Source organism: Monodelphis domestica, chromosome 7 (assembly GCF_027887165.1).
Source record: "Monodelphis domestica isolate mMonDom1 chromosome 7, mMonDom1.pri, whole genome shotgun sequence".
Lineage (NCBI taxonomy): Eukaryota > Metazoa > Chordata > Mammalia > Didelphimorphia > Didelphidae > Monodelphis > Monodelphis domestica.
The window spans coordinates 39,939,836-39,956,504 of NC_077233.1; the positions used below are offsets into that span (position 1 = coordinate 39,939,836).

At 38.5% G+C, this 16,669-nt stretch overlaps 1 protein-coding gene across 15 annotated transcripts in view; it reads left to right on the plus strand.

Moving 5' to 3' along the window:
• Positions 1-8,245: 8,245 nt before the first annotated feature.
• CHL1 (cell adhesion molecule L1 like) overlaps positions 8,246-16,669 on the plus strand; it is a 261,865-nt gene continuing 253,441 nt past the window's right edge. For 6 of the 15 annotated variants that reach the window (XM_007500099.3, XM_007500102.3, XM_007500100.3 and 3 more), the window contains exon 1: positions 8,269-8,616. The gene's annotated coding sequence lies outside the window, so the exon portion shown is untranslated. Of the gene's footprint in view, positions 8,617-9,401; positions 9,683-16,669 lie in introns of those variants that run through there. The other 9 variants (XM_056804436.1, XM_056804445.1, XM_056804446.1 and 6 more) reach the window with 7 other exon arrangements.

Below are 16,669 nucleotides of genomic sequence, written 5' to 3' on the forward strand. Positions count from 1 at the left end.
TAAAACAGACCTTAGAACCCACACAGCCTAAAGTGGTATATGGGAAAAGGTATTGGATTTGAAGTCATTTTTGTTTATTTGTTATCCTTTGGACTCAGAGAGGACCAAAATGATATCACAATGTTGAGGTTAATGTATAGTATGTCCAACTGTGTCTGATCAGACTAATATGAACTCAGAAGGCTCTACCACAGGGCAGTCACAGAGCCAACATAAATATACGGGATAGAGATCTCTCTAAATTCGTGCAGTTCACATTTCTTTTGAACTCTTGCAATGCTGCTTTGCTCTTAGAACACTTCACCTTCTTTGATGCTTGACTGTCCTGAAGCAGTGTCTCCTATGTCTCACAACCGATACCAAAATTCTTAAAGATTCCTCATATCACTTCTAAGCTTTGTGTTGACCTTGTATGAGTTCTCAGTAAAGTAGTGTTTTAGGTAAATGTAACTGACACATTTGAACAAGATGGCCAGCCCATCTAAGTTGCACTCTCTTCAGCAGGGTTTGAATGCTTGGCAGTTTAGCTCAAGAAAGGACCTCAGGATCTTGTACCTTATCTTCCCAGGTGACCTTCACAATCTCCCTAAGATAATTAAAATGGAAGTGGTTCAATGTCCTAGTATGGCACTGGTAGACTGTCTAGGTTTCAAACAATAAGGTCAGCATAGCTCTATAGATATTTTACTTTGGTAGGCAGCCTAATACCTCTTCTCCCATACATTCCTTCAGAACTTCCTAAACACTAGCTCTTGCAATGCATGCATCAACCTCATCCCTGGAAAGTATACTGCCAAGGTTAAGTGATCTTATCCATAGTATTCAAAATTTCTCCATTTACTGTTACTAATGGCTGTGTATTAATGGTTGATGGAGAATCTCTTCTGTGATGGTATTAATTATCAGACTAAAGTTATCAAAACTAGAAGAAAATTAATCCATATTCTATTGCATCTCAGCCTCAGAAGCTGTGGTGAGTGATCTGTGAAAAGAGATCAAGCATCAACTCTCCCTCAATTTTTGCCTTGGTCTGTAGCTTTTCCAAGTTAAATAATTTACCATCAGTGAGGTAACTGACCTTGATGCTGTTTTTATCCTTGTTAAAGGTGCTGGGAAATTTCACTGAAAGAAAAAAGAAAATCATGCTAAAAAGCATGGGAGCAAACACACAGCTCTGTTTCACTCCAATGTTGAGTGGGAAATATGGTGACTTTATACCTTATGATGGTTGTCTTACCTTGGGGTTGTCCTTTTTTATTTTATGTAATTGTTTAGCTTTGTTGGGAAGATAGACCCCTACCCCCTTATACTTGATTAGACTTTAGTGATAGTGATAGGTTTAAGATAATCGATATTGTGATTCTAGAGTGATCAGCATAAATTCCATTATAATCTTAATACAATCAGTAGAATTCATGATTTTTATAAGGATTTCTAACTAAAGCTTCTAACTACTTCTAAGGGGATTTCTAACATCTCCCTAAGTTTGTACTTCCCTTTATCATAAGATGCTTACCATCTGAGTCTCATGTCCCAAAATGGTGCAAACATCATGCACCCTTCCCTATTTGGAAATAACCATTCTTCCCACCAGATCAGATGAGTCTGAGGTAATGGTCATCACTATCTGCCTAAATAAGGGTATTGCCTTGTGACAACCTTTAGACTAATATGGGCTTTCCTAAATGAACTAACCAATCAGCTTTGTAATTGGGTAACTGTTTCTAAATAAGGTCTATATAATGCTATGTCTTATGATATGTCATCAGCCTCATATGGAAATATTCATTTTATTATTGTTTCAGTGCATAAAACAAGTCTCTGCTGCCGGGCGTTATCTCTTGCTGGGGTCCAACAATGTAATACATGCGAGATAGCTCTTTTATTGGAGGACTGGGACCTCTTCCAATAAATTCTAACTTTCTACCTTGACTTGGAGAAATTTGGCGTTTTGGCTTCATTTACCTAAATTGTCTATATTGATTCGGTTAGTTTCTATCATGCAACAGTTTGGATAGCGTAAGTCCATGATCAGTCCAGCACTCATTACTGCATAGAGAGGTCTATTATATGCCACTGTTTGCTGTGAGGATGCATCCATGAAGTTTTAATTTGTTTAGGTAAACAGAGGACAAGGTTGATGATGTGGAGATCATGAGATACACAAATCTTCAGTAGTAAGTAACTATGCTGCTTCTCACTCCATTTCTTTCAAGGACTCCTTCTTATGCATGAGAGTCTGTGTACTCGGGACTTAAAGTCACCTATAATTACAAAGATGTCATTTTTTAGTACATTGATATAGGGTCTCCATGTCTTCATAATATTTTTCTTTGACCTCATCAGGATTTATCATGGTGGGAGTATATGCGCTGATGGTGGTGGCATGACAATGTCACATTGTCATGAGATTGTCATTCACTCCTTGTGGGAGGCTTACAATCTTGTTGATTACATAAGTCTTGATTGTGAATCCTATTCCAGCTTACGATCACTCCTCATCACAGCAACCACTTCAGTAAAAAAACCCAAGCATTACTTATATTGTTACATATATATGACTATTATTATTATTATACATATGTATGTAATAATAAGCTGGCCTCCATTTGCCAGTCTTGTTTTCACTCAAGATTGCTCTTTGGGTATGACACCTGCTGAACTCTCTTGCAATGAGAGCTATTCGTCTTTTAGGCCTACTGGATTTTGCGTTGTCTTTAATCATGTGCACATTCCATGTACCAATGGTGAGTTATCCTTGAAAAAAACATTTGTTCATTTTTTTGGTGTGTTTTGACCACAATAGAATCCCTGCTTACCACAGTAATCTGAACAAGGTTAGCTTAGGTGAAACAGATAATTTTGGGGCATCCTTTCTAGCATCTTCCTCATACTAGCAGATGAACAGGGTAGTCCTTAAATAAAAAAGGTTGCTCAGACATCAAAAGGGCTGACTAATCCCACTGCTGCTTCAATTCACTGAAAAGATGTTCCAATGAACTGGGCTCCCTGTATGCAAGCTTATGACTGCTGTTCCCAGTGCATCTTATCTGCTGCTTCATCAGTTGCCCATTGCCACACAACTTAAAGGTAGGAATAAAATAATAAAGTAGTGAAATATAAAATGGTCTGGGTTACTTATGATTCTTCTGACTCACAAATAAATTGAATGTAAGTGGGGCAGAGTTACCAGAATTCACCAGTCTTTTTCTCTTCCAGAGTCATCAGATTCCAGTGGCAAGACAAAAATTGATGTGGCTGGTGATGATATGAGATGCCATGAATGAACTTGGCTTCTCTGATGTCTCACTAAGCCCTAAGTGCTCCAAAATGACTATTTCAGTCACTTTTTTGGCCACTGTGAAAAATTGTTTATATCTGTCCATTTTATGAATTTTTTACACACTTAACTCTAACTCTCTGACACCTTTGAGGTCAGTTAAGTAAACTCAACATAGTTTACCTTGTCTTCAAAATCATTTTCCAGGGTGTGGCCACTGAGCATGCTACAGCTTGTTGAAGACATCAGTGAGAGCTTGGCAGACAGTGGAACCAAATGTGGAAAACAACCCGCAGTTCTTACCAGAAGTACCAGTCTTCCCTGAACACCCTGCATACTTTATTTGGAGTCATAAGACCTAGCTTAACATCTGAGCCCTGCCACCTATTCTCTATATTGCCTCAGACCAGTACTTTATCACTCTGGTCTAAATTTCCTCATCTATAAAAGAAGAGATGAAGACTAGACAACCTCTGAGGCCCCTTGAAGGTCTAGATCTATGATTCTTAGAGATTCATGGCCATATCTCAGAGGTCACTTTAAAGAAGATAAAATTAAAGCTCAAATGTAATAGGTGATATAAGTAGGTTCTCATTGGCAATAAGTAACTCAGTTTCTGGGAGTGCAAAGTTATTGCTTTTCCTACAACTCTAAGCTTCCTCTTATCTAATGGCTACACTGAAGCTTTTGAAATCCGACAGGGCTCTAAAGTAAATGTTTCTACTTACTAGCTTATTCACCCAGTAGATCAACAAAACCCTTGCTATTTCTAGAACCACATTTACTATATGTCCCTGGTACTTATGCTTTGAAAAGATCCTTGCATATTAGAAACATGAAGAATATTGGTATTGATACATATATCAGCACAAACACTTACTCTCATAGAGATAGTTATCCAGGTATCATCAGTCATGGAAAGAGTCCACATGCCCCTAAACTACATTTCTTTTGATGAGAGCTATTTAATTCAAGGGAATAATTTTAAGTTATCCAATTTTGTGTTTATAGAAGTTCTTCAGCTTAGCTTTGGTGCTATAATAATCTATCTTTATGTCTAGCAGTGTCTGTCCCTCTTTTTTACCTCTCTATCTGTTTCCCTTTTTTTTAACTTCTCTTTCTATCTGTTTCTCTGTGTCCCTTTTTTTACTTCTCTTTCTTTCTATCTCTCTGCCTCTGTCTCTATCTCTGTCTGTCTGTCTGTTTCTCTTTCCATCCCTTTTTTGGTCATCTCATTAGCTTCCACGATTTAATTGTTATATCTATGAAGGTAATTTGGGGGGCTAGCTCTTATTTCTCTCCTAACCTTTAGTCTTACATTTAAAATTGTCTATCGCATAGCTCTAACTGAACGTGCAGTCAGCATCTTTCACTCAACAAGTCAACAAATAAATTCATTAACTTCCATCCCCAACATTCTTTACTTCCTAACTTCCCCATTTCTATTGAGGGTACCACTGTCTTCCTAGTCAACCAAGCTTCAACCTAGGTGTCATATTCTACTCTTCACTCTCTCTCTCATTGTCTTATATAGATTCAGTCACCAAGTCCTCTCCATCCTTGATAAGATTTCTCATTTTTCATCCCTTCTCTCCTCTCACATTGTTACAATCCCAGTGTAGGCCTACATCACTTCACACCTGGACTATTACAGTACTCAACTTGTGGGTCACCCTGTCACAAATCTCTCCTTACTCCAATCTGTCCTATGTTCTAAAGCCTAAGGAGGACCATGTTGCATCCCCACCCTATTTACTAAACTCTGTTGCTTCCCTGTTGTCCATAAGATCAAATATAAAATCCTCTTTGGCTTCTAAAGCTTTCCATTCCTATCCTATCTTTGTATGTTCCACCCCAAGTGTTCTAGTAGCCTTACTGTTGTAAAAATGGAGACCTCCATTTAAACCTCATAAAAATATAATACTACTTGCAGAGAGAAACTAATTTCTACCTGCCTCAGTTTCCCCCTAAATTTTAATCTTTACAATGTTCTTCTTTGAGAATATACTGTCTTCTAGCTCTATGTATTTGTTCTGTCTGTTCTCCATGCCTAAAACTTTCTCCTCACTTTTTTCCTCATGTCTTCCTTCAAGTTTGGGCTAGACTTTTATCATTTGCAAGAAGTCTTTATAAGTCCTTCTTAATCTTAGTGCCTTCTGAGATTACTTTCAATTCATATATATATACACACATACATATACACACATATATATATATACATATACACATGTGTGTGTATGTGTGTGTGTGTAATTTTGGTATAGTTATTTGCTTGGAGTCAGGAAGACCTGAGTTCAAATTCCCATAGCAAGTCACTTAACTGCTGTTTGCCTCAGTTTCCTTATGTGTAAAATAAAGATTATTATAATACCTTTAATCCTGGGGTCATTGCAAGGATCAGATGACATAATAATCATAAGATGTTTAACACAGTGCCTGGCACATATTAAGTGCTATATAAATGTTAGATATTATCATTAATTCCTCCCCAATTAGCCTGTGAATGCCTTGAGAGAAGAAATGTTTTTTAGAGGGGGATTCAGATTCCCTGAGTTTAGCACCGTGGCTAAACTATTAGACACTAAAGATGTTGACTGACTGATGTACTGACTGATCTGGAATTGAAAATTGCAGCTTTTTGAGGGACATTTTTTCTTAACATATTGGTCCTATGATGGTAGGTAACTACTGAAAAGGGAAGTTCCATTACTTCTCTATTCTTAGAGTTTCCAAGGTATTAAAACATTTAATAATTTTCTCAGGGTCACTGAATAGCTATATGTCACTATCAGAATCCTGGGTAGTGGTCTTCCTGACTAAGGCTTATCCCCATGCCATGATTTTTTAAAAAATTTAGTCTGAATAAAATGACGAGGGGAAAGTCAAGTGAATAAGGCATTTATAAAGCTCTTACTATGTGGAAAGATCTATGCTAAATAGTGGAGGTACAAACAGAAAAAGAAATAAATCATAGCTCACATTTTATAGAACAATTTAAGATTTGCAAAGTGATTTACATATATTATCTTATTTGACCATTATAACAACCTTGGAGGTTTTATATTTCTCATTTTATAGATTAGAAAATGAACTCCCAGAGATTTTAAATGACTTGTCCAAGGTCATACAGATAGTAATTGTCTAAGGTAAGACTAGAATTATGATTGCTCTATGTATAAGCAATGAAGAATTTCCCCTTCCTTCCCATTTAATTCACATATAAAAGACTCAAAAAGTACATTCCTTTTATTTTCAAAACAACTCCAAAAGAAAACATTTAAAAATTTAAATTATTTTAAAAAATGTATTGGAGTCATTTCTCACTTTTTAGGATATTTGAATTCAGGAAGAAATAGAAGTTTCTGTTTTTAAGCAAATAATTCAGGGGAAAATTAGCAGGATGTTCAGGAGTAACCTTGTTAGTACTATCATACTTGACATACATGAACCCATTGCTGGCTGACTGTTTTTATAAAGAATGTAGTAAATTCCTGAGCTCAGCTTGACTTTTAGTTTATTTTGTGGATTTTGACATTGGGAAATGTTTTCCCACAGGCATAATATTCCCCTTTGTAGTGACTATATTCAATATTCTATCTTAACTTCCCCTTCAGGAATCATCCCAGATGAATAATTATGCCTCAGGCAAAGAAGTTACCCCCAACTGTCAAATTTAAGCCTGGGACAAATTCTGCCCTCACTTGCATTTGCAGTTTCTGTAGCATGGTGATCAGGAAATGCTCTCATTGAGGTTAGTAATTATTGAAATTTATAACATCACTTATTAATTTTTGAAATCTCTTATTCAGTTGCTTTAGAATCAGGGCACTGAGTGGTTTCTCTGTTGTTCTGTATGCGGGAATCCTCTTCCCAGGCTTGCTCAGGTTTATAAATGATAGTTATTGTTCAGTGCACTGGAGGAGAGCTGAAATTGAAAGGACAATCTTGCAGGCACAGTGAAATAAAAATTAGAAGTCTATGATTTCCTAACAACCAGTCAGAACTTAAATTGGATAGGATATTTCATTTTTAATGGGTGGCTGGTTAAAGAGGTCAGACCATAAAAAAGCAATCTTTTCTAGCATTGGAAGGATTTTAAAAAAATTAGAGTGAATTCTTATCAGTAATTCAATGTTGATTTCAAGATCCTAAGAGCATGTGACATTACAACATGGATGTTCTCTCTCCCTATTAGATTGTATGCTTCTTGAGAGCAGAGATGATTATCTTCCCCCTCCCCCTTCCAACAGTGCCTAATGGAAGGTGCCTAATACTTGTTTCCTGATTCCCTGATTGACAATATGCATGAATATGATGGTGATGACACAGAAAATGTTTTAAAATTATATATAATGAATGCCAATAATTCTCAGGTCCTTAAGATTAAAATATAGACCTAGGGAATTTAAGTCTACACAGGGATAAATGATATACAGAATAAAATGTTGCCTTTGGAAGTTTCAAAGATTTGAAGGCTAATAAGTCTGCAATATGAAGACAAAATCACCTGTATTACCTGAATGGTCAAGACTTTTAAAACGTGAAATATTATAGCATGCCACACCCTTGAAGATTATATATATATATGTCATATTAAACCACTGCCCTCTGAAAAATAGCAATAGCTGCCCTGTCAAGCTTGCTATAAGACCATTTAGGGAAAGCATCCAAGAAAACCAGTGGGAGAACTAGAATTCTTTTTCATTTGATCTAAGCAGAGCCCATTTGCAGCAGAAAGTGAAGGTCCTTCTCAGATATATAAAAAGGGTGGGAAAAGTTCAGAATCATTTTGTTCTATTCCTATGAAGGAAATCCCCTAAATCTAGAGTGGCCAGTGCCTGGGAAACAGGAAAAAGGAGGGAATTCGGGGTTACAGGATGGTGGAAGGATGTGTGAAGTAGGGGTGATTGGTAGGAGAAAAAGAAGAAAAGCTGCTCAATAAAGGTAAGGAGAGGGTAAATGGGGGTGGAAGGCAAAGCAGAAAGGGAAAGTGGGGGAGGGAAAACCCTGGAGAGAGGGTTAAGGGAGAGAAGAGAAGGAAGTGAGCCTGCCTAGGTTCTGAGGGAGTGTATAGGCAGGGAGGGTTACAAGGCGGGACGGGAGCTGCCTTTTCTTGTCTTGTGCCAGCTACCGGAGGGGGTGAGGCGGAGCCTCCCCGACGGATTCGCGTGCTGCCAGCCTGGGAGAGGCTGGTTACTCCCTGAGGAGGAGCAGCGGAAAACAAGAGGCTCTTAACCTGCAAGTCAGCCTCTCTTCTTCCTGCCCAGAGCAACTGGGTGGCAGAACTTTCCTTTGGGGAAGCACGGAATCTGATCTCTCCGGGGAAAGCCCATGAGGTATGTTGGGAGAAATGGGGCGGGGGTGGCTGTAATCTTTTCACTCACAGTCCTCTCCCGTTTCTCACCTCCCCCTCTATTTCCCTTCCTCCATAGACCTGTTTATCCCCAAAGCATTCGTATCTCTAAATGGGTAGTGATTTTGCTCAGTACTGGAAAGGTGTGTGTGTGTGAATGTATGCGTGTAGAATCCACCTTCTTTCCATGCTCTGTCTTTCCCAAAGTAGGGAACAACGTATTTAGGGTCTTCCATCTGCCTCCCTCCATTCGTACTTCTTTCCCCCTACTTCCCCGATTCTCCAACAAGCCTTTTTCTCCATTACTAAAATTTAATATTACGGTCAATCAGGTGGACAGTGTAACCACACCAACTCTAAGGGCGGCTAGTAGAGGTAGCCGCTCCTTAGGGATCCCCAAGCCCTTCCTCTGCTACTCCAGGGGTGGAGTACACGGACTCTCAATGGTTCCTTCTCTAACCCGTAGGTGGGAAAAAGCAAAAAGCATCGGAGCACAGAGCACAGGTGCGTGTGTGTGTGCGTGAGAAAGAGAGAGAGAGAGAGAGAGAGAGAGAGAGAGAGAGAGAGAGAGAGAGAGAGAGAGAGAGAGAGAGAGTTTGAGAGAATTGGGGGCTCGCTGCGTTACCATGACTCCCTGGAAGCTGTGCCTAAAGACCTAGAAATGCTGGTCACGGATGTCCTCTTTTCTCTTTGTGCCCGTTTTTTTTTGGTGAGTGTGTGAGTGTGAATATAGATGTCTGTATGTGAGCGTGTGTATATATGTGTGTGTGAAAAAGAGCGAGAGAGAGCGAGAGCGAGAGAGCGCTCTGGAGTGCTTCTGGAGCTGGGGGATGGGGTGGTATATGGGGCAGTTCCTGTCCCCGTCCACTTCTAGCCAGCAGCACTCTCACAGCAAGGAGGCGGGGTGGAAAATCCAATCAACTCTTATTCTTACTATTACTTCGTCTGCTAATAATCATTATCTCCTAGAATCAGGGAGAGAGGGAGAGAGAGAGAGAGGGAAAGAGGAGAGTGAGGAGGTGAAGTAGAAACGCTGGCAACGAGGAAAGGCAAGTGCTTGGAGAGCGCCCAGCGGGTGGGGGGGGGCAAGGTACCGGAGATCTGGTGGTGTGTGTGTGTGTGTGTGTGTGTGTGTGTGTGTGTGTGTGAGAGAGAGAGAGAGAGAGAGAGAGAGAGAGAGAGAGAGAGAGAGAGAGAGAGAGAGAGAGAGAGCGAGAGCCTGTGTGTTACTGCTCTCTATTTGGAGGAATGGGGAGGGAGATGGGAATGGGCTGGGGAGGGAGGTGAGGCGGTGTCGGGGTGTGGAAGGGGAAGCCCAAGGAATTTAGTGTGTGACCTAGGGTGGGCAGAGAGATGCCTCCAGCTCTCTGGGGAGGCTAAAGAGACGCGGAGGTTTTTGTATTTGCCCAACGGGAGAGATAAAGGAGGAAAAGAGGTGGGTGCAGGGTGCTTGGGCGAGAAGGTGCCTAGAGTGATCCCCTTTTCCCCCAGGACCAGGTCTAGGCTGGTACTGTGGACTGCTTGAAGGACATGAGTTCATTGATGGATGGGGTACTTGGCAGGGGAATCTAGAATCCCTAGACTCTATTGCTTGGTCAATTTCTTGCCCTTTAAATCCTCTCCTTTGGCTGCCAGGGGAAAATCGAGCCAGGCTCAACCCACTGGGAACAACAGAGGAGGAGGCACTGGGGATCCAGCAACTTGGGTAGCTTCGGAATGCGTTCTGTGGTGCACGCCCCCGAGCCTGTGTGTACACGCCCGCGTTCATGAGAGCAGGAGCCGTGCCATGCACACCTCCTTCAGGGGCTAGTGGGGAGGGAAGGCATGGACTCTGAGCCCTGGCACCAGTGCTCTTGGAAGCCACCTTCTGCTCCATCCTGTTCCGTCTCTTCTTCCCTATCTTCTCTGAAACCATCTGTCACTGCCACTGAGACCATTCGGTTAAGGCAAAACTGGCCAGAACAGATTGAAATGAATACGATTCTGGACCTGGCAAAGTTGGCATCAAAGGACATTGAGTAATGTGCTTCAGCATAGGGGAAGGAGGGGAAACTTTGAGCAGCCATAATGGTGGGGGGAAAAATTGTAATCAGTAAAATAAAGATATTTTCTAGGCTTCTGGATTAGTCAGGTTTCCTTCTCATTTTCACTTGCTGCTTTTTGAGTTCAGTTTGCCTAAATTTCAGCCACCCCTGATAGATAATACTAGGCTTGAATAATATTCTTTGGTTCAGGTGTACATTTAATTTCATTCTGCCCATTTTAATCCTTAAGTGATGTAGTGAATTCACCCAAAGTGGCACAGAGTGTGGTGGTATATAATCATCTCTTTCAAGCTCCTCAATGTAGTTAGGAAGTAAATTGAGACAAATGGGTGATAATTTAAAAAGAATCTGACTGAGTGTGATTTCTGGGTACTGTAGTTCATTAAAAATGGATTTCTGGCCATTTTGCACCCACTTCACAAGAAGGATCTGAAGAATTAGATGACAGAATCATCTGAGGCTTTGTATTTTCAGGTTTTTATATTGTCCTCGTGGCCTTCAAACAATGGCTTTTAGTGAAAAGAAATGTGTTTACTTTTCAGCCCACTGGGTGTGTGATTTCTTCAGCATAGGCTCTGAAGGTAATACTGCCATCTCTGTAAAGTTAATTTCAATCATTAAGCCTATTACATGATGTAATACCCCATTGAACATAGCTGTTACCTTGAAGTTCAGTGATCTTATGAAATATATAGGCTCTAAATAGGAAATCCATCATGTGTGTTTCTTCATGTGGTAGATATCAGAAAGATGACAAATGCTAGAAATTAAAAAAAAAATAACCATCTCTACTATTCCCAGTTTCATATTTTAATATATAGACATTTCTTTGATAATGTTTTTTAGTACAGATGAATGATTATCTCAGCCACTTTTCACAGTACCTGGCACATAGTAGGTACTAAAGGAATGATTATTCTCCAAATTCTAGAAGATAGACTTTTTGGGTTTGCCTAAACATTTCATTATAATTTAATATTTTAAAATGTTATTAATAATGTATTTGTTAATTTAATAAGTAATTTAAATGCATTATTTTATGGAGGATTTGACAAGTAAGATTATATCTCTACCTTTCCCCTCCCCACTGGCTAAGAGACATTGAAACTAAACCAATAAGATAATAAGCAAGAGATGAGTAAGGGGAAACGCCCTGCAAATTCTGATTAAATTGTGTATTTATTGATGAAAGTTTGGGTTTCTTGTGTAGATAGTACCTATTGAGTGATGACTTAGTCATCAAATTGAGGTTTAAAAGGTATCTGAGAGAATTAATGTGACAGCTTGACTTGTGTTCATTTGATCATTTAAAATTGTTTCCCAGGAGCCCTGGCATAGATGTTTCACTTATTGGAAATTATTTTTCACTCTGATTTATGACAATTAACAGAACAAAGTAGTCTAAGCTGTTTTTACAGTTTTTGAGGTTACTTAATGCTTTCCTTTAAAAAAAACACATCCGATGAATAGCTTAAATCAGAAAAAATATTTTCAAATAATTCCCTAATGTTGAGACAAGGGAATAAAACAATCACTCAAGAGTTGACCTGGACTCAAATTTGGGAAACTACTTGACATGAAAAGGTTTAATCAATGCAAGGAACTCTTTCTTCATGAAAACAGTTGCCAGAGATGCATTCTATTATTGGTTTCAATCAGTATGCATAGTTTTGTTTTTTTTTTCAGATAGAGACTGACTGCTATATTTTCAATTATGAACATTTTGATTACAGTTTCATTCTAAGTAACTACTTCATAGTCTGAAGAGAATGCAATTATTATGGTGATTTACATACAATATGCTAAGTTAAAATAGCTAATGAGGGAAAGCATAATGTCTTCTATTCCAGAAAAAAATATATTGTGCTAAGCATTCATTCAAAAAACAACAAGAACAACAACTTTATTCATCATCTTAGAACCACCTCCTAGTGGTTTGACACAAGACTGAAACTAAAAGCTAACTATATCATGCCTCCTTTGCTCTGGCAACTTGGTGACAAAGTGAATTGAACACTGGGCTTAGATTCAGAAAAGATCTGAGTTCAAATTTAGCCTGGATCACTTCCTAGCTAGATGACTCTGGACAAATAATTTAATCTTTGTCATCTTAGTTTCCCAAATTATAAAATGAAGATAATGATAGCCCTTATCTCCCAGGGTTGTTGTGAGGATCAAAGGATATATTTTTTAAGTGCCTGATATTATGGGAGCTTGTTCCATTGCCTCCCAGAAACATCTAATATTCCCAACTCAGAAGAGTTTCTGGCACTTAAGTAGGTACTTAATAAATGTTTTTTGACTGTCTAACTCATGTTCATTAGCACACCACATGCTATTTCTCTTCTAGGTATGGGTCAGGGAAGGAGAAAGAAGGGGAAGTAGCTTCCATTTATTTAGATGTGGATCTTTTCCTTAAAAAACTCTTCACATTTTAACTGAAAGCAAGAATCATTTTTTTCTTCTCTAATTTGGGAGGACAGTTAACACCTAAAACATTACTAATTACTGCAGTATATTTTATCTGTGTTGTTCACATAGTTAATTATAGCTTCCCCATAAGCCTCATGTTGAGATTAATGAATTAGGTAGCATTTTGATCAAAAGAACATTTATTCCTTTCATCTTCTGTGAATACAAGTGTTATTGTGTTACCAAAAGTCACCATAATTTCCCCAAAGGGGGAAAATGGTCAGGATGCTTTATCAATTGGACCTGGAAGCTGGATGAATGAGTTGAATTGATCAGAAACAAGTGGCTCTGGAACTGCTGGTTGCTTGGCAACCCAACATTATTCTACAATTTCTTCTGGTATATTTATCCAGTAAACTAGAACATTCTGTTTTGTTAAAGAAGGTTTTTAACTGGTGCATAAATAGACCATAACCAATGGAGATTTTATGTATTTAGGATTTAAAATGATGCTGTATGCCTTCCCATTGTGATTGGATAATCAAATGCCAAGAGAAAAAGGAAATGTCTTCTCAGATTCATATTGCTTAGAATAGCTTATGTTTTCCACATTTATTCACACTGCCTTGTAGCCATGTGTAAGTTCAGCCTTTCTTATCTTTATAGAGCTAGAATATAGGGGGAATAAATTTGATTTCAGTTTCTCATATGGATGGGCCTCCATACCATATGATTGTTGTTGGCTTAGAAAAAACATAACTATTGAATAGTCAGAAAAATCACTTTTTTTTTATAACCCTTACCTTCCGTCTTGGAGTCAATACTGTGTATTGGCTCCAAGGCAGAAGAGTGGTAAGGGCTAGGCAATGGGGGTCAAGTGACTTCCCCAGGGTCACACAGCTAGGAAGTGGCTGAGGCCAGATTTGAACCTAGGACCTCCCATCTCTAGGACTGGCTCTTAATCCACTGAGCTACCCAGCTGCCCCCAGAAAAATCACTTTTTAATCAAGGAAAAGGGGTTCAGGGTGATCATAGGCCTCTACAGAGTTGCATACTAACAACTACACAGAGTCCAAGGATTGAACTCTGGATGCTCTAAACACTGACCCCTGGGAGATCCAACCCAGCTAGATTGACAACTTTGAGGAGCCATTAAAGTTGGGTAGCTTAAATACCTTTCTAGGGGAATTTGGGGGCAGAGGATGAGAGGGAAAGTTGATTGTCTTTACTATGGTAACAAAGGAAAATGAGGAATATCCTACAAAGGACATAAAAGGGAAAGATCCAGCCATTGGGGGGGAGGGACTACCTTGGCATAGGACTTTGGCCTAAGGGGAGAAACCTTTGGGACAAAAGAGATATTTAATATCTGATGGGATTAGCTATTCCCACCCAAACTACCTTAAGGTCTATTGTTAGTCTGAGACCAGTGAAGTGGGACTTTCTCTCTAGGACAAACTCTCATGTGACAAGGTCAAACCTTTAAGTAAACCGGGGATCATTAAATATTTCTAGGCTACAAGTTTGGGGTTTCTAGATTCCATGTTGACATTGTCTAGTAAATTTGAGAAGATCTAAATAACCAATTCAAATAATTCAGGTCCCTTAAAGCTAGCACTTGCATACTTTGATTTCAATGAATTCATGATCTCATAGGCATGCGTACTTTTCTTCCACCTGTGCAAAATGTCACCTGTCCAGATGGTCTTACATTTTGTGACACATATACATATTGTTTCATAAGTCTGATTGAATGTGTTCTCAGAAAATGATTTCTTCCTTTCATTCACTTAACACTTTATCAATATTGGCACTGTTAAATTTCATGTACTGTCCGAAACTATGTATTCCTGTCCCAGTCATCTTTCAGATCATACATGTTCTGTGGCAATATCTTATTTGAATCAGACTTTCTATTTTTCACTGTATACCCTATACTTCTCATTCAGTTCAGGTCACACACTGCTTGGTACATAGTGAGTGAGTAGCAAATGGTCATCTAAATTCTATGCTAAAAATTCATTCATTCATTGATAATTTTCCCTGCTTTGCAGTCATACCGAATTTTGGAAAGAGAATATCAGTTGGATTTAGCCATTCAGCTCAATAAATTTCCTTGAGAAGTGCTGATGATTTAGGAATTAAAAACAAACTATCCCAAGGCCTCAAACACCTTACCTTCTTTAGGTGGGGTATTCAAGTAAGGGTGACAAAGGAGAGATCAGATAAAGAATTCAAGGAAATTTTGAGTCAGATGAGATCATTAACCCTGTTGGGTCTATTGGGGGGGGGGGATTATGGAGGAAGCTGACCTTGACCTGAGACTTGAAGGATAGTTAGGAATCCTAATAAACATATGATGATATGTGTGACAGCAAGAAGTCTGGGGTCATGAAAAGAGCATCATTTCCCCAAAGTAATCCAATTTGCTTTCCTTCAGTTTTTGACTGTGATTTCTTGAATATCAATGGACAAGAGGTAAGGTACACCAAGTGGGAAATATATAGTTTATATATGCACACACAAAATTTAAAATGTTTACACACATGTTTTATCAATCAGGGGATCAATAATCATTTGTTATATGCCTTTTAAGATTCAGAGATAAAAAAGAAACAATTTGTACCTTCAAGGATCTGCTATTTCATTAGGGAATTACAAAATGTATATGTTTAAGTAAGTACATGTGTGCAAGTAAATATGAGAATTTTTCATGCATTCTTTTTTTGTTGTTGTTGTTATAAGTCCTGGATGAGCAAATAACATCATAAGGGTACAGATTTCATTGAAGAGAATCAGAAGTGTCCTGCAGACTCATAAAATAGAGAAACTTTCCCAGAGAAGCACCAGAAATGCTTCAGAATCAATAAGAATTAAAGGATAAGGGACTGTAGGAATCATTTAGTCCAGTTATTCTTTTAAAAATAAGAAAGTGAAATCTTAGAGTAGTTGTTACAGTTTGTCTGGGGTTACACACTGGTATAATGGGAATTCAAGGCCAAATCCCCCAGACTTTTCACATTACATCATGTTGCCACATCCATTTTTATACTCATCAGAACTCTACCAAGCAAATGTTCTTATGTTCTATTATCTCATGATTATATCTACCTTTATGCTTAAGGACCTAAAAAAGGACATTATGTATGGATTTAGTGACTTAAATTAACACAAAACTTGTTAATATATATCTTGCTTGAAAGTAATTTGCAGCAGATCTTTATCATTATTATTATCAATATTTTATCAATTATTATCAATACCATTATTATGGTCACATCTATGGCAGCATATCATATGATTTAAACATAATCATATGAGCTGCTATTCTTGAAGATAGTCTTTGAGGCTGTTTTATTTACTCTATTGATCTAGATGATTATTTTGAAATTCAGAAATAAAGGAACCATACACTGTCACACTCCAGAAGTTTTTTTTTTTTTTTAAGCCCTTACCTTCCATCTTGGAATTAATACTTTGTATTGGTTCCAAGGCAGAAGAATGATAATGGCTAGGCAATGGAGGTTAAGTTGCTTGCCCAAGGTCACACAGCTGGGAGATCAGTGTCTGAGGTCAAAT